Source organism: Gorilla gorilla, chromosome 13 (assembly GCF_029281585.2).
Source record: "Gorilla gorilla gorilla isolate KB3781 chromosome 13, NHGRI_mGorGor1-v2.1_pri, whole genome shotgun sequence".
Classification (NCBI taxonomy): Eukaryota; Metazoa; Chordata; class Mammalia; order Primates; family Hominidae; genus Gorilla; species Gorilla gorilla.
In genome coordinates this window covers 73,813,193-73,838,000 of record NC_073237.2, presented here as the reverse complement: position 1 = coordinate 73,838,000, position 24,808 = coordinate 73,813,193, and the positions used below count along the sequence as shown (strand labels likewise).

General features: G+C 41.8%; 1 protein-coding gene and 1 non-coding gene across 2 annotated transcripts in view; both read left to right on the top strand.

Annotated features, from left to right (window-relative positions):
• The window catches only part of GNA14 (G protein subunit alpha 14), a 226,377-nt gene that overhangs the window by 7,940 nt on the left and 193,629 nt on the right, over window positions 1-24,808 (top strand). The gene's annotated exons all lie outside the window — the stretch shown is intronic.
• On the top strand, window positions 6,341-6,447 carry LOC115935959 (U6 spliceosomal RNA). The gene has a single exon (XR_004071542.1). It is a non-coding gene; the product is annotated as a U6 spliceosomal RNA (small nuclear RNA).

Below are 24,808 nucleotides of genomic sequence, written 5' to 3'. Positions count from 1 at the left end.
GTTCCTTTTATTGGAGAACTGGATCTTTTAAAAAAAAATCTTTAAGCCACTTGAAACAAAGATATCAAGTCCCTAATTCAGATCAATTACTAGTACAGTATCCAAGTACCTAAAGAATCAAGGTGCTAAATCATGTCATTAGAGGATGAAATTTTTGAGGCTTTAATAAGTCTTAAGCTGTGGGCAGATATAAAGTGGAAAAATCTGACAGTGGAGTTCGGCAAAAAGCAATGTAAATAAAGTCTTAATCTTCAAATGGTCTTTTTTTTTTTCTTTTTAAAAGATGCCTTCTAGTCTATGTCATCTTTTGCTTTCTCATTTCCCATGATACTTAAACCACAAGGGGAAAATACCACTGTAACAACTCCCATCTCTAGGGCTATATGAAGGGAGTTCATGATATTGGGAAGTCAGAGAGGGATTTTCAGTGAATTATTGGAGCAAAGCTACGATGATACTAAAGATGGTTGAAATTCAAAGAGGAGACAATAATTTATTGGAAGGACTGTCACCAGGGCATCTCATGGAATTCAAAGAGGATTTGAATAATAAACGAGAAAGAGCAAGTGCCAGGGCTGTTGGGTTAGGGGACTCAAGACACAGCCATCAACAGGACTTGACTCCATCCCCTTCCAAGCTTGAGAGCCCTCTCTGCAGACCTTTATAGCCAGGTTGTGGCATCAGGGTGCACTCCTGGATCAATCAGTTCTGGCCAGGGGACATGTATCACGGACATGACTGTCACCTGAGTGCAGATGGCCAGGGACTGGGATCCCTGTGAGCCAGGTAGCCACAGCTACAAATACTGTTAGAGGAAGAAAATATACTAGCAGAAATCCAAGGGCTCTAAAGTTGGAAGGGACCACAAAAGCCTCTGCAAGAGCCCTCACATTCATTATGAAGATTGGCTCTCTGCTGATGGGTAAATTAGCCATGCTGGCCAAGATTCTTGATTGTTGACCATGTAAGCAGAGTAATAATTTATTAGAGTGGAAGCAGGAAATAGAATTAATGGAAATTGGAGAGGAGGCTCCGCAAAAGGGCAGGATTTAAGGGACTCTGGACATAGCAAATGCTAGTACCAGACAAGACTGTCAAGGACACAGTCAGTGGACTCCACCACCCTGCCAGTCGCTGCTGCTGCTGGTAGACACTTATATTCACAGCAGAGCTGCAAATCACCTGTGACCATCTTCTGCACCCTGGTGTCACTTTTCAAAACCTCCATCTGTCTGATTGTGCTCATCTACCAGGTTGTTGGGGGGAGGCAGTGTGACATAGCAGTTAGCATGTTCTTTGGAGCCAGCCTTGCTGGGTTTAAAATATAGGCTTTTCCACTGATAAGCTGTGTGCATCCTGGAATGTACATTAGTTTCTTCATCTGTTAAAGGGGAATAACAACCCAATGAGGCAGATACTATTATGAGGATTAAATGAGTTGTCATTTTTAGAGCGTTTAGAATAGTGCCTGGCACATAGTCAGTGCTATTTATTTTAGGTGCTTGTTAAATAAAATTCTGCCAGCCTTAGCTTTCTACCATAGGGAAAGGGGGTGGGCTGCTGCCTCCTACCTTTCTTGAAACTCTTCCCCCAGAAGATAAGTGCTCAGATGCTGGGCAGCGCCAAATTACAAAGATCTACAACAAAAATGTGATATTTTCCATAAAATAACTTTTACTAAATGGATTGGTAAAGGCAAACTCAAAAACTAAAATGTAAGCTTTCAGACAGTGGAATCATGAAAAGAAAAGGAGGCAGATGTCTTTAAATATTAAGGTGTATTTAATATTGCTCTAGTTAATTTCTTGAATTTGTTTTTTAAAATCATGCCTTTATTCTACAGGGCTATGAAAATTTCATACATGTATCCTATTATCCCAGGAAACTCCCACAGCCCATCTGCCAGCATTGTCTCTGGTGTTAAACATTTGCCAAATCTCACCACTTCTTCCCCTGTCCAAAGCTGCAATTCACCTGCGTTATTGCAGTGTCCTCTTGATTTCCCACCGCCCACATTTGCCCTTCTTTGGTCCATTTAAAAACTTAGATTTATATTATTACCTTACTTAAATTCAGTGTCTTTTACTTACACTTGGAATAAATGCCAAATGCTTTCCTACCTCTCGGAATGTACACAGGGTCATTCTCCCACTGGTTTGCTGGGCTGAAGCCAAACTCACCTTCTTTGTGTTTTTCAAACACAACATTTGTTACCTCTGGGTCTTTAAGCTTGCTTTTTTTTCTGCCTGGAACATTCTTTTCTGTTCCCCACTCTTGTTCCACATACATGGCTGTTTCTTCCTTATCTTCACGTCTCAGCTCAAAAGTTCATCTCTTGACAAGGCCTTTCCAGATCACACTACCTGAAATTATCCTTGCACCATTTACTGTTAGTTGCCTGGTTCTATAACTTGGCTTTATTTCTTCATAGCTGTTATCTTGGAATTGACCTGATATTCTTATTTACTTACTTGTTGACTCGTCTGCCCCCAAATAGATTGCAAGCTCTGTGAGAGTGGGGCTGTGCTGTCTTGTTCCTGTATCCTGGCACCTGAACCAGTTTTGTGCCTGGTGCAATGTTTTAATAATGACTGGATGGTACAGTGTGAGCACTGAAAGCCAGAATGATACTTGACCAATCTGAAATGAGATAGGCTAGTTGACTATCAAATATGAAATATTCTTCCATGAATACATGTTGATATACCCATGTTACAGATAGAACAAGCAAGTGCTCATGATTATTCAGAGAGAAAGTCGTTAATTACTTCACTATAAGACTACATTTGATATTTAATATATTGATCTTGCAGTATTTTTTCAGAATAAACTTTTGCACATAAAACCAGAGAGTAGCAATAAAAGCTAAAGTTTTCTAGAATATGAACACAAAAGAAAAGTATTACCTATGTGATATGCCTGCTCCTGGTACTCTCTGTATTAACAACAAAAACAATTTTTCTTTTCATGGTTTACTAAAGCCTTGGCCTCCTGGGCTCAAGCAATCCTCCCACCTCAGCCTGCCGAGTAGCTGGGACTACAGGCATGCTACCACACCCGGCTAGGTTTTAAATATTTCTTTGGAGATGGGGTCTTGCTATTGCCCAGGCTGCTTTTGAACTCCTGGCCTCAAGCGATCCTCCTACCTCAGCCTCCAGAGTCATTGGAATCATAGGAATGAGCCACTGCACCCAGCTCAACAACTTTAACAATAGAATAGATAACAAGTTAAAATATACTTTTTAATTTAAGAAAATTATGGGGTTGCTGATAGGATATAGAAATTCATTCCATATGTGGTTTGAATTGTGCAAAATTTAAATTTTCTCTGAAGTTGATGGGTGAGGTGAGGTCAACATGTTCTCAATTAATGGCCACTGCAGGTTTTAGGGCCAGATCTCTGTTTTTTTCACTTTTCAGTGTGTGCTTTTTAGGTTTAAAGAGTCCATTATAACTAGAGTCAAGGTAAAGGAGACAGTGATATTCTTGCAACTGTGGAACAAAAAAGGAAATTAATAGCAAAGAACAGTGAAAAGTGGTAAGACTTTGGAAGCTGAAAGTTCAAGCCAGCAGAAATCTGATTAGTTCATGACCCAGTACCTCTTAATGGAAACTATTTTTTTCTTCAAGAAGTTAGTACTCCAGGAGCTGTAAACATCACCAGTAAATGTGTTGTGAGTCCGCAGCTCTTCTCCTACCACCCCTTTCCCCAGATTCAAGAAGTAGTTCCCATTGCGCTGCCAATCTGCTATCTGGGCTCAGGCCATTCACCTACCATTGTGAGGTCCTGATAGAGCTACCATGTACGTCCCAGAAGGGCATGTGCAGAGGACGGTCAACAGCATGAAGTCCCTGCTGGTGCTCCTTCTCAGAGTGGCGACCTGATGTGTGGCCAGAACTTGGCATCATGAGATGAGCAGTATGTTTAGGCTCTGGGAACTGAGTTTCTTTTTTTGGTGAGGGGAGGCTCTGAGTTATTGGGTATATGACCAGGAGCAAGACATTTCCTCTGAACCCCAGGGTCCTTACCTGTAAAATGAAAAGCTTGGACCAGATGACCTCTGAGGTCTTTCAAATTCTGTCATCAGATGTTTTCTGCAGGTGATTCTTAAAGTGTGTTCCCACGATCTGCAGCATCGGCATCAGCACCTCCTGGGACCTTGTTAGAAATGCAAACTCTTAAGTCTCCATCTTAGCTCTCTGAAGCAGAACTTCTGGAGTAGAGCCAGCAATCTGCAGTTTAATAAGCTCTCCAGGTGATCCTAATACACACTCAAGTTTGAGAACCTCTGTTTTATGGCATTGGCCTGGAGCTCAGGAGCTGCTCAGCCTCTGATTGTCACACTGGGCTTTCAGCAGACTTCCAGGATGCATCTGAGACTAATCTGTCTAGGGAATACTTTGTTGCTGGCAGGTGAAGAAATCTCTCCCTCATCAATTTGATGAAGGGACTTTAAGGGCTGAGCTGGGTAATTTGTAGGAGTCTTTTTGCATTTGTCCTAGGGTGCCAGGCTGGTGGACAAAGAGGAAGAGCAAGCACATATGTATGTTTTACCTTGGCAAGAATCGTTTCAAAAAGTAGCAAATGTTCATGTTTGCATAGATCCTTGTACTTGCATGTACTCTTCAAAAAGTTGTGCTCCTAAAAACTGCAATGATCTTATGGCTAATAACCATTAGGTAGTTATGCTTCTATTAATGGACTTAGGAGTGCTGAGGAACCATATTCTAGTAAGAGCCATCATATATCAATCTTCTCGTTGAAAATTCACTCTCCATGGAACATTGGCTTGTGCTGCGGTTTGAATGTTTGTCTCTTTCAAATCTCATGTTGAAAATTTGATCCCCAGTGTTGGAGGTGGGACCTGCTGCGAGGTGTTTAGGTCGTCGGGTCAGATCCCTCAAGAATAGATTAGTGCCCTCCCTTGGGAGTGAGTTCTCACTGTATTCTTGAGAGAGCTGGTTGTTCAAAAGAGCCTGGCACTTCCCCAGCTCTCTCTTGCTTCCTCTCTTACCACATTATCTCTACACGCACCAGCTCTCCTTCACCTTCCCCCAAGAGTGGAAGCAGCCCAAGGCCCTCATCAGATGCAGATGCCTAGTTTTGAGCTTTCTAGCCATGAGATTCATGAGCCAAATAAACCTCTTTTCTTTATAAATTACCCAGCCTCAGGTATTCCTTTATAACACAGAATGGATTAAGATGGCTGATATTTCCATCCAAAGAGTAATACTCCTGTTGTCAAGTTTGCTTTTTAAAAATTGACTGACAAATTCTAATATTTTGTGCTTTTTTAAGGAATGAGAGAAAAAAGTAAAATGTATTTTTTGTTTTGCCTGAAAGCCATCTTCTGTATTGATGACCAGTTGTCAGTTATTATTAGATGGATTATCCATGCCATTTCTCTCTTGAATCTGCCATAAATAAGACCTTCCTTTCTGAGTAACCCATCCCAGAATATTTGCTTCTGTTGCTTAGCTACTGTGTAATTGAAAAATATGTTAATTATATTACTAATAAAAATCAAATGAAGGTGATTAATCTTTTGTAGAATTATCTTCTAATCCATTTAGTGGTAAGCCATTAGTAGTCTTCATCAACACCACTCAAAATGCACCTGTGTTTAGAAACCTTTATAGCAATTTAACATTGCTGTGTCATCAGAGAGTATTTTTATTGTATTTCATAAATGTATCAGTCTTCAACTGATGGAAAATTTTTAAAATTGGTTCCTTCCTACAGTGTTTGAGAAACACAAGTACAAACTTTCATCCTATGGATGGGGTGGCAAAGGTCCAGAGGAGTGAAGGGACTCAGCAGATGTCACGGGGCCAGGTGATTAGTAGCTAATTGGCAGAAGGGCCCAGAGTTAGTCTGAGTCTTCATGTTGAATTTCCTAGTTTCTAAGGCAACATTGATTATGAGATATGCCATTGATTTGAAAACAGCCTTTCAGAAAAGCAAATGCCACCATAGTAAATATACACATCAATGCAAAGGCATTTCACCCTCAAAAATGTTAATTTATATGGACATAAGCCTTGGACTCAAGGATATAGGTAATTTACTTTTCTCTCTTTTTTCCTTACCAGATAGTACAAATTTAAAACAAAGCAAAACTATTCAAATACTATGTCAAAACTAGTTATTGACATAGTATTTGATTTTATGAAATCAATTTAAGTGCTAAAGTTAGACTAGAAAAGAAACCTCTGTGTATTGCCATCAGCCCACTGGGTTCTATTTCAAGTGGTCTTATATGCAATCTTGAAAATAGTTACTTCTTGGAATAGCATGCTGTCATTTATACAGAAGGCTAAAAAACACAATAGTGACCATGCACTCACTTCAGCAGCACATATACTAAAATTGGAGTGATACATAGAAGATTAGCATGGCCCCTATGCAAGGATGACATGCAAATTCATGAAGCATTCCATATTTTTTGATTTTTGGGACTCAGGGAAAATGGTGGGGGAGGGGGTGAAGGCTAGAAGACTACACGTTGGGTCCAGTGTACACTGTTTGGGTGATGGGTGCACCGGAACCTCAGAAATCACCATTTCAGAACTTACTTGGGTAACCAAACACCACCTGTTCCCCAAAAAAACCTATTGAAATAAATGAAATAATAATAGTGACCAAACGTGTGTGGGAACTCCAGTGTATGATATTATATGCTCCAATATCTGAATAACTGTGAATTGACTACATCCTGGCAATTTGATGAGTGTGTTGAAGAGTTTCACATGAGACCTTGAACTCCATGAGATCTCTGCTCACTATTGAACCCACAATGCTAAGTGCAGAACTTAGCTCAAATACTGGTTGAATGAAGATATGTCTCTCTCTTTATAGTGGTTTACATGAAATACCAGCTGAGTAGTACAAAGAATTCCTTACAGTAGCTGAAAGTCTTTTTTGTTTGTGATTGTTTAAGAAGGTTCATAAAAGGAACACAGGCCTGGGCTGGGCCTTGAAGAAAGGAAAATTGGAGAATTGCAGAATTGATTTTTTTTGGATAAGTGGTATAAGGATATGAAAATTGAGCCCGGATTCCAGGAATAAGATGAGATTTGGAAAATAATACTTCTCATATTCTGCCTGCCTGCCTTCCTTCTTGCCTCCTCCCTCCCTCCCTCCGTCCCTCACTCCCTTCCTTCCTTCCTTCCCTCCTTCCTTTCCTTTCCTTTCGCTTCCTTCCTTCCTTTTTTTTTTTTTCTGAGACAGGGTCTCACTCTGTTGCCTAGGCTGGAGTGCAGTGGTGTGATCAACTTCTGTCTCAAACTTCTGGGTTCAAGGGATCCTCTCACTTCAGCCTCCTGAGTAGCTGGGACTACAGGTGCATCAGTATGCCCAGCTTATTTATTTATTTATTGTAGAGACAAGGTGTCCCCGTGTTGCCCAGGCTGGTCTTGAACTCCTGGTCTCAAGCAATCCTCCTGCCTCAGCCTCCCATAGCACAGAAGATTATAGGCATGAACCAGCCCATTTTCTTGTATTTTCATAAAGACTTTTCCTAGTAACTATACATGGTAAGATTTTGATATGTAGTCAAAACTACAGTTGAGAAATTTGTAAATTGTTCTTTTCTGTTGCTTTACTCTGAAACAGTTGGCTCACCAGAATCGAGTTTTTTTTATTCTTTTTCTGTTATACCTAATGCTAATAATGGAAAAGGCAATATTAAAGCAGTGACGTTTATACATTCAGTCATTATTCTAGGTACTTTAATCAGTGATTTCGTTTATTCCTCACCATGTTTGAGGTAGAGGTAGTATCCTCTCCATTCTACAGATGGGAAAATTGAGGCCTATCCTATGGCAAGATTCACTGGCCAGAGTGGGGCCAGGGTTTGAATCCAGGTGGTCTGATGCCAGAGCCTTGGTTCTTAATCACAGTTCTGCTTTTGTCTCCTAGAGCCAGACAGCTCACCAAAATCTACCCCATGGGGGCAAATCTCTGCTGTGTCCGCTTCTTGCCATCCTCTCTGCCACCCCCATCTCTATCTGAATTGCTAAATTTATCTATCATTCCCTAGCCCCAAATTCACTATTCACTCTGCCAGCCAGAGTGACCTTTTAAAAATGTAAATTGGATTGTTGTTTTTCTGCTCAGAACATTTCTATGTCTTGGGTGCAAATTTAAATCTGTGCATGGCCTGTGAGACCCTCTATCTGTCCCCTAATGACCCTCTGCCATTATTCCCCATGATTACTTAGTTCTGGCCACAGAACCATATTTTAGAATATTCAGCGGGCCAGACTCATCCTTCTTAGGCCTCTGCACATGCCAATCTGTCTGCCTACAACACTCTTTTCTACTGGTCTTCTAGTGAGCTGATACTCATTTTGAGAATGCATCTTAAATATCTCTTCCTCCTGGAAGCCTTTGCTGACACCCCAGTCCAAATTAAGTTCCTCAGAATATTTCTCCCATAGCACCTTCTACATTTCTTTTTAAAAATAGTGCTTTTCCTAGTTTGAAATTGTACTTACCATCCTCCTTCTCCGCTAGCCTCTAAATTTTATGAGTGTAGAGACTATTGTAACATGAGAATCCTCAGCATCTTGTATAGTGCCTGGGTGTTTCATAACATTTGCTAAATGGAGAAATACATTACTTTTACAGGATCTTTGGGGTATTTTTCTGTCTGGAAACCTCTGTGGCCGGTGGTGCCTTTGCCTGAGTTTTGCTAAGGCCCATTGAGCTTGTTTTGCTCACTTGGCCTGGCAAGCTGTGCTTGGCTCACATTACCAGCCTGGGTCCCACACCTGCCAAGGGAGAGTCAGGCATGGAATAGTGAGGGGTGTGTGAGCGAGCGTGGGGTCCGGCCACTGTGCAGAGTCAGACATGCCTTTTGCTGTAGCAGGGTGGGCAGCTCCAGGTGCCAGCAAAGGCACCGGCTCTCTGTGAGGCTGCGGCCAGACCAGGCACGCCACAAGCAGCTTCCACTGCTGGCACTGGGGAACATGGTGGCATCCAGAAGCTTGGAGACTCCAGGAACCTTAGGGCCCCAAAGGGAGTCACAGCCCTGGCTTAGGGGACTCCTAGGTCTGGGGTCCTCAAAGGGCCACAGCTCTTCTCTCCTCTTTGTCCACAATGTGGCAAGCAAGGGGCATATTTCAGCCCTGTTTGTGTTACAGCTCTTTTAGCCCCTACAGGGCCACAGAGGGGAGGAAGTGTGCACCGATTGGTCCATGGGTGGCCATGGGTAGGCCTGGAAAAGGCACCACAAGTTCCCACTCTGGTCCATGGGACTGGCAGCCCAGCCAACAGCCTTCAGGCCCTCACTAGGGACCCACCTCCTGTCCAGGAGCCTGTCTGCCTCCAGCTGCTGTTCATGGCACCCATGGCACCCAGGATGCCCACGTGCCAAGGGGTGCCTGTGGCCCAGCACCAAGCTTCCCTCAGTGCCCCCCTTGGCTTCCCATGGCCCCAACTTTGCTCTGAGATTGGAGTGGGTGCCAACAGCAGGGAGAAGCCAGGCAGCAGAAGCAGGCACTTCCAAGCCTGCAAGGGCAGGGGGGGCCTTCCTGGGCCGCCAAGGGTATAGGGGTGCCTGGGTCTGCAGCTGTGCTTTTGGCAGCTGCAGCGGTGGCCAGCAGGGTAGGGCTCCTGCCTGCTCCTGAGCCCTGAGAGCACAGGGATGCCTGGGTCTGCAGCTGCAGTTTGGGCGGCTGCTGCAGCACCCAGGCAGCTTCCACCCCAACTCAGAAGGGGCGAGGATCCTGCTTGTGCCTGCCTCTTACCAGCTCCATGGAACATGCAGCCCCAGCCACGCTTTCCTGCTGCAGCCAGCATGATGGCAGCGGCTGCTCCAGATGGCCCGCCACTGCCATCATTACCATTTAGTATCAACATTATTGCATAAAGAAAGAATACTTGAACTTCAAATAGTAGAAGGGCCTAATGGAAGATAACACTTTAAATTGAATAAACTTAAATGTATGATGAACTCATGCTCATTATGTGTTTTTTTTTTATTTTACTTTTTGCTAATGAAAACTTCACTAGATACTGACATTGTACTGTGGGCCAATGTTCTAGAGTCACTGATTTATTGTATGCATCTTATGTGCTTCCTAAACTTTCAGATTTTCTTTATGCACATATGTGAATAGATGCTCTTGATGGTTATTTACTTTTTTTTTTTTTTTTTTTTTACATAAAAAGTGGCATATTTGTGGCAGAGACTGCTAGCAGTCTCCTGAATACAGATTCTCTGTAATACAAGATGTTTTATCTGGGCACATGGATACCCAGCTAAATACTATACTTCTTAGCTTAGCTGCTGCTAAATGTGGCCATGTGATGATGGGATGTAAACTGAAGTGATATAGCAATTTCTGAGTGATGACCTGAAAAGGAAAGGAGGCTTTCTTCCCTTCTAGAGGAAGATGTAACCTGATGGTAGGAGCTGCAGCAGCCATATTTTACCATAAGATGGAAGTAAGGTGTTAAGGGTGAAAAAGCAACATGATAGGAAGGGTCTATGTCTCTGAGACCATGAAGGTGTCATATTAGCCTTGAACTATAAATGATTAGACCCTTTTTAAATGGCAGCTAACCTGATATCCTAAGTAATAAAATAATATACACTGTTTTGCTCTTAGCCTCTTGATACTCAACAATATATCTGGGAATTCTTTCCAAATTTTTTGCAATCCTAAGGCAGAAAAAAATAGACTCTAATGTTGGGGGAAGGGTATAGGATGATGCTGTGGGCCAGCTGGTGAGCAGTGCTCTGTTGATGTCTCTCATCCTCCCATCTTCATCAGTACTGTAATGGGATACAACTGTTTTCTCTGCTGCTGAGTTTTCAAATATTTGATAGGGTCTTTCTGTGTGCAAAGAGACATTTGTAGCTGCATGTTTTAGTTGATACTGACTTTATTAGAGTGGAATATAAACTAAAAAAAACTAGTTTTTCTAAGGCTTTAATGCTTATTTTAATTTTTATAAATCTAGTTTTTTGCATATAAAAATTAAAGGGATGTTTCTTAATCCTTTGATTAGGTTTCAATTTACTGTTTGCTTCACTTATTAATTCAGTTAATTAAATTATTACATTTTCTTTAAACATTTTTAAACCTATTTACACATTTTAAAAACCCAAGTATCCTCAAATATTTCAAACCTCTGAAAAAGCTGTCAAGCAAAATCTAAGCAGTTAAGTGATTCTCGTAGATCGATTAAATAAATCTTAATCTCTTGGCCAGGCATGGTGGCTCATGTCTGTAGTCCTAGCACTTCAGGAGGCCAGGACGGGAGGATTGCTGGAGACCAGGAGCCTGAGACCAGTTTGGGAAGCATGGAGAAACCGCATCTCTACAAAAAGTGTAAAAATTGCTGTGCATGGTAGCACACATTTGTAGTCTCAGCTACTCGGGAGGCTGAAGTGGGAGGGTAACTTGAGCCCAGGAAGTTGAAGCTGCAGTGAGCCTCAACATTTTGCTAATCAAGCCACTGCACTCCAACCTGGGTGACAGAGTAAAACTCTGTCAAAAAAAACAAAAAACAAACCCCACAAAACCATACTCTCTTAATTCTAAGCATTCTAATATTGTTTCTAAATGTAATCAAATCAAATAATCACATTTATACTGTTAAATCATAAACTAATCACAACTCTGATAGATTATTTAATATCAGATTTAAATACCATAAATAAGGACAAGATTTTAAAAATTCAGTGCTGACTCATGTTTACTTATTTTAAAGTTCGTCTTGAGAGTATTCTTTTTTTTATACTTTAAGTTCTGGGATACATGTGCAGAACGTGCAGGTTTGTTACACAGGTATACACGTGCCATGGTGGTTTGCTGCACCCATCAACCCGTCATCTACATTAGGTATTTCTTCTAATGCTATCACTTCCTTAGCCTCCTACCCCCTGACAGACCCCAGTATGTGATGTTCCCCTCACTGGGTCCATGTGTTCTCATTATTCAGTTCCCACTTATGAGTGAGAACATGCGATGTTTGGTTTTCTGTTCTTGTGTTAGTTTGCTGAGAATGATGGTTTCCAGCTTCATCCATGTCCCTGCAAAGGACATAAACTCATCCTTTTTATGGCTACATAGTATTCCATGGTGTATATGTGCCACATTTTCTTTATCCAGTCTATCATTGGTGGGCATTTGGGTTGGTTCCAAGTCTTTGCTGTTGTGAATAGTTGCTGCAATAAACATACATGTGCATGTGTCTTTAGAGTAGAATGATTTATAGTCCTTTGGGTATATACCCAGTAATGGGATTGCTGGGTCAAATGGTATTTCTGGTTCTAGACCCTTGAGGAGTCGCTACACTGTCTTCCACAATGGTTGAACTAATTTACACTCCCAACAACAGTGTAAAAGCGTTCCTATTTCTCCACATCCTCTCCAGCATCTGTTGTTTCCTGACTTTTTAATGATCGCCATTCTAACTGGCGTGAGAGGGTATCTCATTGTGGTTTTGATTTGCATTTCTCTAATGACCAGTGGTGATGAGCTTTTTTTCACATGTTTGTTGGCCACATAAATACCTTGAGAAGTGTCTGTTCATATCCTGTGGCCACTTTTTGATGGGGTTTTTTTTTCTTGTAAATTCGTTTAAATTCCTTGTAGATTCTGGATATGAACCCTTTGTCAGATGGATAGATTGCAAAAATTTGCTCCCATTCTGTAGGTTGCCTGTTCACTCTGATGATAGTTTCTTTTGTTGTGCAGAAGCTCTTTAATTTGATACCATTTGTCAATTTTGGCTTTTGTTGCCATTGCTTTTGGTGCTTTAGTCATGAAGTCTTTGCCTATGTCTGTGTCCTACATGGTATTGCCTAGGTTTTCTTCTAGGGTTTTTATGGTTTTAGGTCTTAAGTCTTTAATCCATCTTGAGTTAATTTTTGTATAAGGGGTAAGGAAGGGGTCCAGTTTCAGTTTTCTGCATATGGCTAGCCAGTTTTCCCAACACTATTTATTAAATAGGGAATTCTTTCCCCATTGCTTGTTTTTGTCGGGTTCGTCAAGGATCAGATGGCTCTAGATGTGTAGTGTTAGTCCTGAGGCTTCTGTTCTGTTTCATTGATGTATATATCTGTTTTGGTACCAGTACCATGCTGTTTTGGTTACTGTAGCCTTGTAGTATAGTTTGAAGTCAGGTAGCATGATGCCTCCAGCTTTGTTCTTTTTGCTTAGGATTGTATTGGCTATATGGGCTCTTTTTTGCTTCCATGTGAAATTTAAAGTAGTTTTTTCTAATTCTGTGAAGAAAGTCAATGGTAGCTTGATGGGGATAGCATTGAATCTATAAATTACTTTGAGCAGTATGGCCATTTTCACATTATTGGTTCTATCCATGAGCATGAAATGTCCTTCCATTTGTTTGTGTCCTCTCTTATTTCCTTGAGCAGTGGTTTGTAGTTCTCTTGAGGAGGTCTTTCACATCCCTTGTAAGTTGGATTCCTAGGTATTTTATTCTCTTTGTAGCAATTGTGAATGGGAGTTCACTCATGATTTGGTTTTCTGTGTGTCTATTATTGGTATATAGGAATGCTTGTGATTTTTGCACATTGATTTTGTATCCTGAGACTTTGCTGAAGTTGCTTATCAGCTTAAGGAGATTTTGGGCTGAGGCACTGGGGTTTTCTAAATATACAATCATGTCATCTGCAAACAGGGCCAATTTGACTTCCTGTCTTCCTATTTGAATACTCTTTTTTTCTTTCTCTTGCCTGATTGCTCTGGCCAGATCTTCCAATACTATGTTGAATAGGAGTGGTGAGAGAGGGTATCCTTGTCATGGCTGGTTTTCAAAAGGAATGCTTCCAGCTTTTGCCCATTCAGTATGATATTGGCTGTGGGTTTGTCATAAATAGCTCTTATTATTTTGAGATACGTTCCATCAATACCTAGTTTATTGAGAGTTTTTAGCATGAATGGGTGTTGAGTTTTATTGAAGGCCTTTTCTGCATCTATTGAGATAATCATGTGGTTTTTGGTCATTGGTTCTGTTTACGTGATGGATTACATTTATTAATTTGCATATGTTGAACCAGCCTGGCATCCCAGGGATGAAGCTGACTTGATTGTGGTGGATAAGCTTTTTGATGTGCTGCTGGATTCAGTTTGCCAGTATTTTATTGAGGATTTTCACATTGATGTTCATCAGGTGCCTGAATTTCAGGTGGCCTGCAATTTTCTTTTTCTGTTGTGTCTCTGCCAGGTTTTGGTATCAGGATAATGCTGGCCACCTAAAACGAGGTAGGGAGGAGTCTCTTTTTCTGTTGTTTGGAATAGTTTCAGAAGGAATGGTACCAGCTCCTTTTTGTACCTCTGGTAGAATTTGGCTGTGAATCCATCTGTTCCTGGCCTTTTTTTGGTTCGTAGGCTATTAATTACTGCCTCAATTTCAGAACCTGTTATTAGTCTATTCAGGGATTCACCTTCTTCCTGGTTTAGTCTTGGGAGGGTGTATGTGTCCAGAAATTTATGAATTTCTTTTAGATTTTCTAGTTTATTTATGTAAAGGTGTTTATAGTATTCTCTGATGGTAGTTTGTATTTCTGTGGGATCAGTAGTGATATCCTCTTTATCATTTTTGTGTGTCTATTTGAGTCTTCTCTCTTTTCTTTATTTGTCTTGTTAGTGGTCTATCTATTTTGTTAATCTTTTCAAAAAACCAGCTCCTGCGTTCATTGATTTTTTTTAAAGGGTTGTTCATGTCTCTATCTTCTTCAGTTCTGCTCTGATCTTAGTTGTTTCTTGTCTTCTGCTAGCTTTTCAGTTTGTTAGCTCTTGCTTCTCTATTTCTTTTCATTGTGATGTTAGGGTGTTGATTTTAGATCTTTCCCACTTTCTCCTGTGGGCATTTAGTGCTATAAATTTACTTCTAAACACTGCTTTAGCTGTATCCCAGAGATTCTGGTACATTGTGTGTTTGTTCTCATTGCTTTCAAATAACTTATTTATTTCTGCTTTAATTTCATTATTTACCTAGTAGTCATTCAGGAGCAGGTTGTTCAGTTTCCTTGCAGTTTTGTGATTTTGAGTGAGTTTCTTAATCCTGAGTTCTAATTTGATTGCACTGTGGTCTGAGAGACTGTTTGTTATTATTTCAGTTCTTTTGCATTTGCTGAGGAGGTGTTTTACTTCCAATGATGCGGTCAGTTTTAAACTAAGTGCAATGTGGTGCCAAGAAGAATGTATATTCTGTTGATTTGGGGTGGAGAGTTCTGTAGATGTCTATTAGGTCCGCTTTGTCCAGGGCTGAGTTCAAGTCCTGAATATCCTTGTTAATTTTCTGTCTCGTTGATCTAATATTGACAATGGGGTGTTAAAGTCTCCCACTATTATTGTGTGGGAGTCTAAGTCTCTTTGTAGGTCTCTAAGAACTTGATTTATGAATCTGGGTGCTCCTCTATTGGGTGCATATATATTTAGGATAGTTAGCTCTTCTTTTTGCATTGATCCCTTTACCATTATGTAATGCCCTTATTTGTCTCTTTTGATCTTTGTTGATTTAAAGTCTGTTTTATCAGAGACTAGGATTGCAATCCCTGCTTCTTTTTTTTTTCTTTCCGTTTGCTTGGTAAATATTCCTCCATCCCTTTATTTTGAGCCTATGTGTGTCTTTGCACATGAGATGGGTCTCCTGAATACAGCACACCAGTGGGTCTTGGCTCTTTATCCAATTGGTCAGTCTGTGTCTTTTAATGGGGGCATTTAGCCCATTTACATTTAAGGTTAATATTGTTATGTGTGAATTTTATCCTGTCATTATGATGCTAGCTGGTTATTTTGCACATTAGTTGATTCAGTTTCTTAATAGTGTCAATATTCTTTACAATTTGATATGTTTTTGCAGTGGTTGGTACTGGTTTTTCCTTTCCATATTTAGTGCTTCCTTCAGGAGCTCTTCTAAGGCAGGCCTGGTGGTGACAGAATCTCTCAGCATTTGCTTGTCTGTAAAGGATTTTATTTCTCCTTCGCTTATGAAGCTTAGTTTGGCTGGATATGAAATTCTGGGTTGAAAATTCTTTTCTTTAAAAATGTTGAATATTGGTCCCCACTCTCTTTTGGCTTGTAGAGTTTCTGCTGAAAGTTCAGCTGTTAGTCTGATGGGCTTCCCTTTGTGGGTAACCCAACCTTTCTCTCTGGCTGCCCTTAACATTTTTTTCTTCATTTCAACCTGACAATTATCTGTCTTGGGGTTGCTCTTCTTGAGAAGTATCTTTGTGGTGTTCTCTGTATTTCCTGAATTTGACTGTTGGCCTGTCTTGCTAGGTGGGGGAAGTTCTCCTGGATAATATCCTGAAGAGTGTTTTCCAATTGGGTTCCATTCTCCCTGTCACTTTTAGGTACACCAATCAAATGTAGGTTTGGTCTTTTCACATAGTCTCATATTTCTCGGAGGCTTTATTCATTCCTTTTCATTCTTTTTTTGTCTTCATGCTTTATTTCATTAAGTTGATCTTCAATCTCTGATATCCTTTCTTCTGCTTGATCGATTCCGCTATTGATACTTGTGTATGCTTCACGAAGTTCTTGTTCTGTGTTTTTCAGCTCCATCAGGTCATTTATGTTCTTCTCTAAACTGTTTATTCTAGTTAGCAATTCGTATAGCCTTTTTTTTTTTCAAGGTTCTTAGGTTCTTTGCATTGGGTTAGGACTTGCTCTTTTAGCTCGGAGGAGTTTGTTATTACCCACCTTCTGAAGCCTACTTCCATCAATTCATCAAATTCATTCTCCATCCAGTTTTGTTCCCTTGCTGGCAAGGAGTTGTGATCCTTTGGAAGAGAAGAGTCATTCTGGTTTTTGGAATTTTCAGCCTTTTCGTGCTGATTTTTCCTCATCTTCATGAATATATCTACCTTTGGTTTTTGATGTTGGTGACCTTTGGATAGGGTTTCTGAGTGGACATGCTATTCCTTTCTGTTTGTTAGTTTTCTTTCTAACAGTCAGGCCCCTCTGCTGCAGGTCTGCTGGAGTTTGCTGGAGGTCCACTCCAGACCCAGTTTGCCTGGGTATCACCAGCGGAGGTGGCAGAACATCAAAGATAGCAGCTTGTTCTTTCCTCTGGAAGCTTCTTCCCAGAGGGGCATCTGCTAAATGCCAGCTGGAGCTCTCCTGTATGAGGTGTCTGTCGACCCCCGCTGGGAGGTGTCTCCCAGTCAAGAGGCGTGGGGGTCAGGGACCCACTTGAGGAGGCAGTCTGTCTCTTAGCAGAGCTTGAGCATTGTGCTGGGAGATCCGCTGTCCTCTTCAGAGCTGGCAGGAAGGAACATGTAAGTTTGCTGAAGCTGCACCCACAGCTGCCCCTTCCCCCAGGTGCTCTGTCCCAGGGAGATGGGAGTTTTACCTATAAGCCCCTGACTGGGGCTGCTGCTTTTCTTTCAGAGATGCCCTGTCCAGAGAGGAGGAATCTAGACAGGCAGTCTGGCCACAGCGGCTTTGCAGTGCTGTGGGGGGATCTGCTCTGTTCGAACTTCCCTGCTGCTTTGTTTACACTGTGAGGGGGAAACCCTCTACTCAAACCTCAGTAATGGCGGATGCGCCTCCCTCCCACCACGCTTGAGTGTCCCAGGTCGACCTCAGACTGCTGTGCTAGTGGCGAGAATTTCAAGCCAGTGGAATGTAGCTTGCTGGGCCCCGTGAGGGTGGGATCCTCTGAGTTAGACCACTTGGCTCCCTGGCTTCAGCCCGTTTTCCAGGGGAGTGAACGGTTCTGTGTCACTGGCGTTCCAGGCACCACTGGGGTATGGAAAAAAACTCCTGCATTTAGCTCAGTGTCTGCCCAAACAGCAGCCCAGTTTTGTGCTTCAAATCCATGGCGCTGGTGGTGTAGGCACCCGAGGGAATCTCCTGGTCTGCGGGTTCTGAAGACCGTCGGAGAAGTGTAGTATTGGGGCCAGAATGCACCGTTCCTCATGGCACAGTCCCTCAGGGCTTCCCTTGGCTAGGGTAGGGAGTTCCCCAACTCCTTGCTTCCCAGGTGAGGCAACGCCCCACCCTGCTTTGGCTCACACTCCGTGGGTTGCACCCACTCTAACCAATCCCATTGAGATGAGCCAGGTACCTTAGTTTGAAATGCAGAAATCACCTGCCTTCTGCATTGATCTCACTGGGAGCTGCAGACCAGAGCTGTTCCTATTCAGCCGTCTTGCCAGCCACTGTGAGAGTATTATTATGTGTTTGATTTACTTATTCTTATTCCTTCTCCTTTATGGGGCTTACAAAATTCAACCCAATTAGGAAGAGATTTACAATCTCAGCCCAAGATTTAGGATGATTCTTCAAGTTCACACATTTTCTTACAGCCCAAAGTGTCACTTATTTTTTTTATTCCAGTTTTTACCATTTCAAATTTTTTTCTTTTTCTTTTTCTTTCCTTTTTTTTTTTTTTTTTTTGAGACAGCGTCTCACTCTTTTGCCCATGCTGGAGTGCAGTGGTGCCATCTTGGTTCACTGCAACCTCTGCCTGCGCGGGTTCAAGCAATTCTTCTGCCCTCAGCCTCCTGAGTAGCTGGAACTACAAGCGCATGCCACCACACCTGGCTAATTTTTCTATTTTTAGTAGAGTCAGGGTTTCACCATGTTGGCCAGGCTGGTCTTATACTCCTGACCTCAGGTGATCCGCTCATCTTGGCCTCCCAAAGTGCTGGGATTACAGTCATGAGCCACCTGTGCCCCACCTGAAACTGAAAAAAAAAAATTTTTTTTTTTTTTTTTTTTGAGACAGAGTCTCACTCTGTCACCCAGGATGGAGTGCAGTGGTTCTGTCTCAGCTCACTGTAAGCTCTGCCTCCCGGGTTCACGCCATTCTCCTGCCTCAGCCTCCCAAGCAGCTGGGACTACAGGCACCCACCACCACGCCTGGCTATTTTTTTTTGTGTGTGTGTGTGTGTTTTTGGTAGAGACGGGGTTTTCACCATGTTAGCCAGGATGGTCTCAGTCTCCTGACTTCGTGACCTGCCTGCCTCAGCCTCCCAAAGTGCTGGGATTACAGGCATGAATGTTTTTGTATTTTTAGTAGAGACGAGGTTTCACCATTTTAGCCAGGATGATCTCGATCTCCTGACTCTGTGATCTGCCCGACTCGGCCTCCCAAAGTGCTGGGATTACAGGCATGAGCCACCCTGCCTGGCCGAAAAAAATTTTTTTAATCATCTAATTTAGTGATTCAATTCTGTACCCACACCCATCTACAATGGCAACTGGTTTCTTCATTGTCTAACTTGTGTTGAAGGGGTTCTACACTTTCTAAATTCTTTTAGCTGCCTCACGACCAATATTTCTTATTCTTTTGCTGTTCCTTAAATTTGAAGAAGAAAATTAGATCTCAGTTTCAAGAGGTGAGAGATATGAGCTCATTTCTTTTTGTTGTTTTTGTTAATTTCAAAGACTGTGTGCACATGAGGTCATTTCTTAACGCTTGTCCATATTCTGATTTGCATGTTCTGTATTCAAACTCATCAGTCTAATATTGTTTACACATGTTTCTTTTCTTTCATTTAAACATTTAAGCTATTTAAGAATAAATTAGGCCTGGCAAAGTGGCTCATGCCTGTAATCCCAGAACTTTGGGATGCTGAGGTGGGAGAATTGCTTGAGGCAAGGGATTCAAGATTGCGGTGAGCTGTGATCATGCCATTGCACTGCAGCCTGGGCAACAGAGTGAGACCCTGTCTTAATAAAAAGAAAATGAATTAACGAACAATATGAAATAGAGCAAATGAAATATAAAGCACTAGTCATAAACAATAGGCCTATCAAAAACTCCACCAGCTGGCAGCCTTCAAAACAAGTATTTGTGTTTAAATGCTGCTTCTTTGTTCTAAAATGCCTAAAAGTCGACGAAATCATCCCTTTTAATATCTCTCTGCTTTTTCTTTGTTGATATGGAGTTGTAGATGGTCTACAGGTAGCTCATGTGTCAGAAAACTGCGTGAGCTTCCCCTAACCATCTTCAAATTGCCATTCATTTAGGGTAATGATGAAGTCTCTCTCTTACCTAATAATTTAATTTGTGTCTATATTAACGGGTGGGGCAGGTGGAGGAAATGAGAAAGAGGTTTTAGTTTGTTTTACGTAAGCCAACCAGGATAAGACTGGACACTAAACATAGTGTCTATCAATTAGGCATGGTCTGGTGAAGCCAATTTATTCTGTGTGTGTGCACTTGCATGCACACTTACCCATACACACCACCAGATAATTTGAAATTAGCACTTAAATGGCCATTTGAATTTGCCATTAGGCTAATCAAACCTATTCTATCTACAATGTAATTTTATCTTGGTGCAAACCAGAAAATGACCAAAAATTTATCCAAAAAAATTATCTTCATGTGTTTAAAGTGTTCATTTTGAGTATCTGAAATTTCTGTTTAAAGTCATCTTTGCTGGGTGCAGTGATTCGCACCTGTAATCACAGCACGTTGGGAGGCTGAGGCAGGCAGATTGCTTGAGTCCAGGAGTTTGAGACCAGCCTGGTCAACGTGGCAAAACTCCATCTCTACAAAAAGTATAAAAATTGACTGAACATGGTGGCATGCTCCTGTGGTCCCAGCTACATGGGAAGCTGAGGTGGGAGGGTCACTTGAGCCTGGGAGGTGGAGACTGCAGTGAGCTGAGATCGTGCCACTGCACTCCAGCCTGGGTGATAGGAGTGAGACCCTGTCTCAAAGTAAATAAATAAAAAATAAAGTCATTTTTAAAAATTTTATTTAAAGAGAATCATGTTGGCCAAACAGAAAGGGAATTTTTTTTTTTTTTTTTTTTTGAGACAAGAGTCTCCCTCTGTTGCCCAGGCTGGAGTGCAGTGGTGTGATCTTGGCTCACTGCAACCTCCACCTCCCGCATTCAAACCAATTCTCCTGCCTCAGCCTCTGGAGTAGCTGGGACTACAGGTGTGCACCACCATGTCCGGTTAATTTTTGTATTTTTAGTAGAGACAGGGTTTCACCATGCTGGCCAGGCTGGTCTCGAACTCCTGACCTCGTGATCCACCTGCCTCGGCCTCCCAAGGTGCTGGGATTACAGGCGCGAGCCACCACGCCCAGCAATGGATTTGTTTCTAATTATTAGGATGATTAGAAAAACTTAATATGTTAATTATATTATGATATTTGCTAGAGCTCTAATTAGAAATATTGTTTCTAATCTGTATTTTGTCCGGAATTCTAAGCATTCCTTATTATACTTGCTGCATCATCTGTTTGATGAATTGCTTTTCCCTTTAATACTTTTAAACTTTAATCACCTGAAAAAGCTGGATGTTATCTAAAGCCTTGTGGATGAATTGCCAGAAATCTTTGGTATAAATCCCAGTATGGCTTCTAATGTGCATGGTGACCTTCAACACGTCACAGAGTCACAGAGGCTCCTCATCAGTAAAATGAAAAGGCTGGATTTGGCAATCTCTAAATCCTTCCAGCCCTGAGTTTCCATGTTAACTCTTCAACAATAGTGGAAAGCTTAGTTACCTTGATCATTCAAGGCAGATAGACTCTTTGTGTGTGTGTATGCACGTGTGTGTGCATGCACACACACATAGTGTGCCTCCAGTGTAACTGAGGAAATAATATCTAGTTGCTGTTTGACTTGGTGACAAACGGTAGAAATAGATTTCTTTATATTTCTTTGTTCTCTGTGTTTGAATTTTTATGTAGCAAGAGGCTTTACATGTGCAGTAATTCCAGTGTATCAAAACAGGTTTGTCAGGGACAGAAATGAATTGGTAGTCTGACTGGTACTTCTAATTGCAGAATTATCTAGTAGCATAAAAATGGCTCATGGACTGACACATTTGTCATTAGCTAAAAATCTAGCTTCAATTCAATGTACTTTAAAATATAGGAGCATTTAATAGTAACAATAGCAATAACATTATGTAGTGCTGACTATATGCCAGACACCATTCTGAGGGTTTTATATCTATCAGTTCATTTCATCCTTGCAAGTTGTTGTGGTATGCACTATACTTTCTCCATTTTACTGATGAGGAAACTGAGCTAAAGAAAGATGAAATGAGCTGCCCCATGTCACACAGTACTAAATGCGGAGCTGGGTTCCAGGGATTTCTTGCTCTTACTGTTCCCTACTGCTGCCCTTGGTAAATAACTCATTAGGCCAGGCATGGTGGCTCATACCTGTAATCCCAGCACTTTGGGAGGCTGAGCAGGGTGGATCACTTGAGATCAGGAGTTTGAGACCAGCCTGGCTAACATGCTGAAATCTTGTCTATACTAAAAATACAAAATTAGCTGGATGACACGCGCCTGTAGTCCCAGCTACTCAGGAGGCTGAGGCGGGACAATCACTTGAACCCAGGAGGCGGAGGTTGCAGTGAACTGAGATTGCTCCATTGCACTCCAGCCTGGGCAAAAAGAGCGAAACTCTGTCTCCAAACAAACAAACAAAACAAACTCATTATAGGAATGCCTGGCTGGGTTGACGTCTGAGTGGAGGCAAGGGTCTGGTATGTGCTCTCGTATCTTACAGTTCAGTGGAACTTTGAACAAGTCATGTAATCTCTCCAAACCGGGGCTGTCCAATGGAAATAGAATGTGAGATGCAAATGTGAGCCACACATGTAATTTTAAACTTCCCAGTAGCCATATTTGAATAAAGTAAAATGAAATATGTAAAATTATCGTTAATATATGTCTTAAATATATTATTTAAATATATTCAAATGTAATCATCCAGCATATAATCAACAATGAAAATTTTCAGTGAGATATCTTACATTCATTCACTATCCACATTTTAAGTACACAATGGCTCCACGTAACTACTGGGTACCATAGTAGACAGCACAGCGCCGAACCCTGGAGAGCTATTGTAAAATGAGACCATAGCAATGGATCATCACTAAAACCTTGGATCTGAAATTCTAGAAATCTATCATGAGAAGCACCTGTACTCCTTAAGTAGTTTACCTTTATGAGATCACTTGTTTCTTGCCTGCTTCAGTAGCATGGAGAAAACATTTTAAGATACTAATTCAACAATGAAATGATCCTTTAAGAATCACAAAGGCAAAGCAGTGTCAAGAGAGTGTGTGCTATGAGAGAAGATTTTCAGAAAGCAACCATGCTTCAGTGGGTTTTGTTGTTGTTGTTGTTGTTGTTGTTGTTGTTTTTTAAATCAATTAGTCCTTCAAATATCTGAGAGCTTTCTGTGGGCTAGGTCCTATTCTAGGCCTCAGGTACTTGGAAGAAAACAAAGGCCCTGCTCTTATGGTGCCTTTACTGTGATTTAACAGTAAATAGACATGAAGGATGCCTTTGGGTTAGGTAAGTACTATGAATAAAGCAGAGTAAGAGATTAGAGAGTGGAGGCTGGAGACCTGGGAACTGGTGGGCCTAATTTTGCCAGGAGTAATTCTCTGAAGGGTGACAGTGGAGGGGAGACTGGATTAAGAGATGGTATAAACTATATGAAGACCCAGGGAACAATGTACCAGGAAGTGACTGGGCATTCTAGGCTGGGGAGACAGCCTGAGGTGGAAATGGGCTTGGTGGGTTTGAGGAAGAACAGGAACGCATTGTGTTTGGAGTTGAGCAAGAGAGAGAGTGATAGGCAGCATGGCTGGGAAGTAGGAGTTTGGATTTTAATTTAAGTGTTAGGGGAGGCCAAGAAGAGTCATGATTGGCGTGGAGAAGTGATTTGATGGTCTTTTTAAAAAGAAAGCTCTGATTGCTGGACAGATAACATGTGGTAATGGTGGAGGCAGGAAGACCAGTTGAGATGTTATGGAATGTCCAGGTGGCCTGTCATGGTGACTTAGACTAGCATAAAAGTGAAGGGGGTTGATCAAATTGGTTAGATTTGATATACGTTCTGAAAGTAGAGTTGATTGGATGTATTGGTAGATGGCCCAGGAGTATGCAAGGATGTCATCAGGATGACTCCCAGGTTTTTGGCTCAAGCAACTGGGTCCTTGGTAGTGTCACTTACTGAGATGAGTGAGAGAGGTTGGAGAATGGATTTGGTGGGGTGAGGGGGTGGAGGTAGACAGGCAACAAACAGTTCTGTTTTTAGACATTTTCAGGTTGCTACATCTTTATAATTGTGAATATCCCATTCACAATTATAACCACATTGTGGCTAGAGGCCGAGCGCAGTGGCTCACGCCTGTAATCCCAACAGTTTGGGAGGCCAAGGTGGGTGGATTGTGAGGTCAGGAGATCGAGACCATCCTGGCTAACACGGTGAAACCCTGTCTCTACTAAAAATACAAAAAAATTAACCGGGCGTGGTGGTGGGTGCCTGTAGTCCCAGCGACTCAGGAGGCTGAAGCAGGAGAATGGCGTGAACCCGGGAGGTGGAGCTTGCAGTGAGCCAAGATCGTGCCACCACACTCCAGCCTGGGCGACAGAGTGAGACTCTGCCTCAAAAAAAAAAAAAAATAAAATAAAAATTGTGGCTAGAGGGATTTAACATCTTTATCTAACACATTTGGAGAAGGGACTTTGCCCTAACACAGAGAGCTGGAGGTGGAGTTATTGTTTCATCAAGGCATGGACTCAGGATAAGGATGAAGCCTTTTTGATGCTTTTCTTTGGATAGTGATGTTAGTGACAGAGGCAGGAATTATGACGTAGAGTAAATAAAAACTTTACTGCTAAGAGGTCCTGTTTCTGTGCTTAGGAAAGAGCGGTTTCCAAAGCTTGTAATCACCTGCGGAGCATCAGCATGCCTGTACCTTGTGGGTAATACTGAAATATTCCTATGTCTCTTGGTAAATACCCACTGCCCCTGAGTGCCCCCATCTTCCTGCTGCCGACTTAGCCATCAGAGCCTTGCTTCTGGTGGTACTC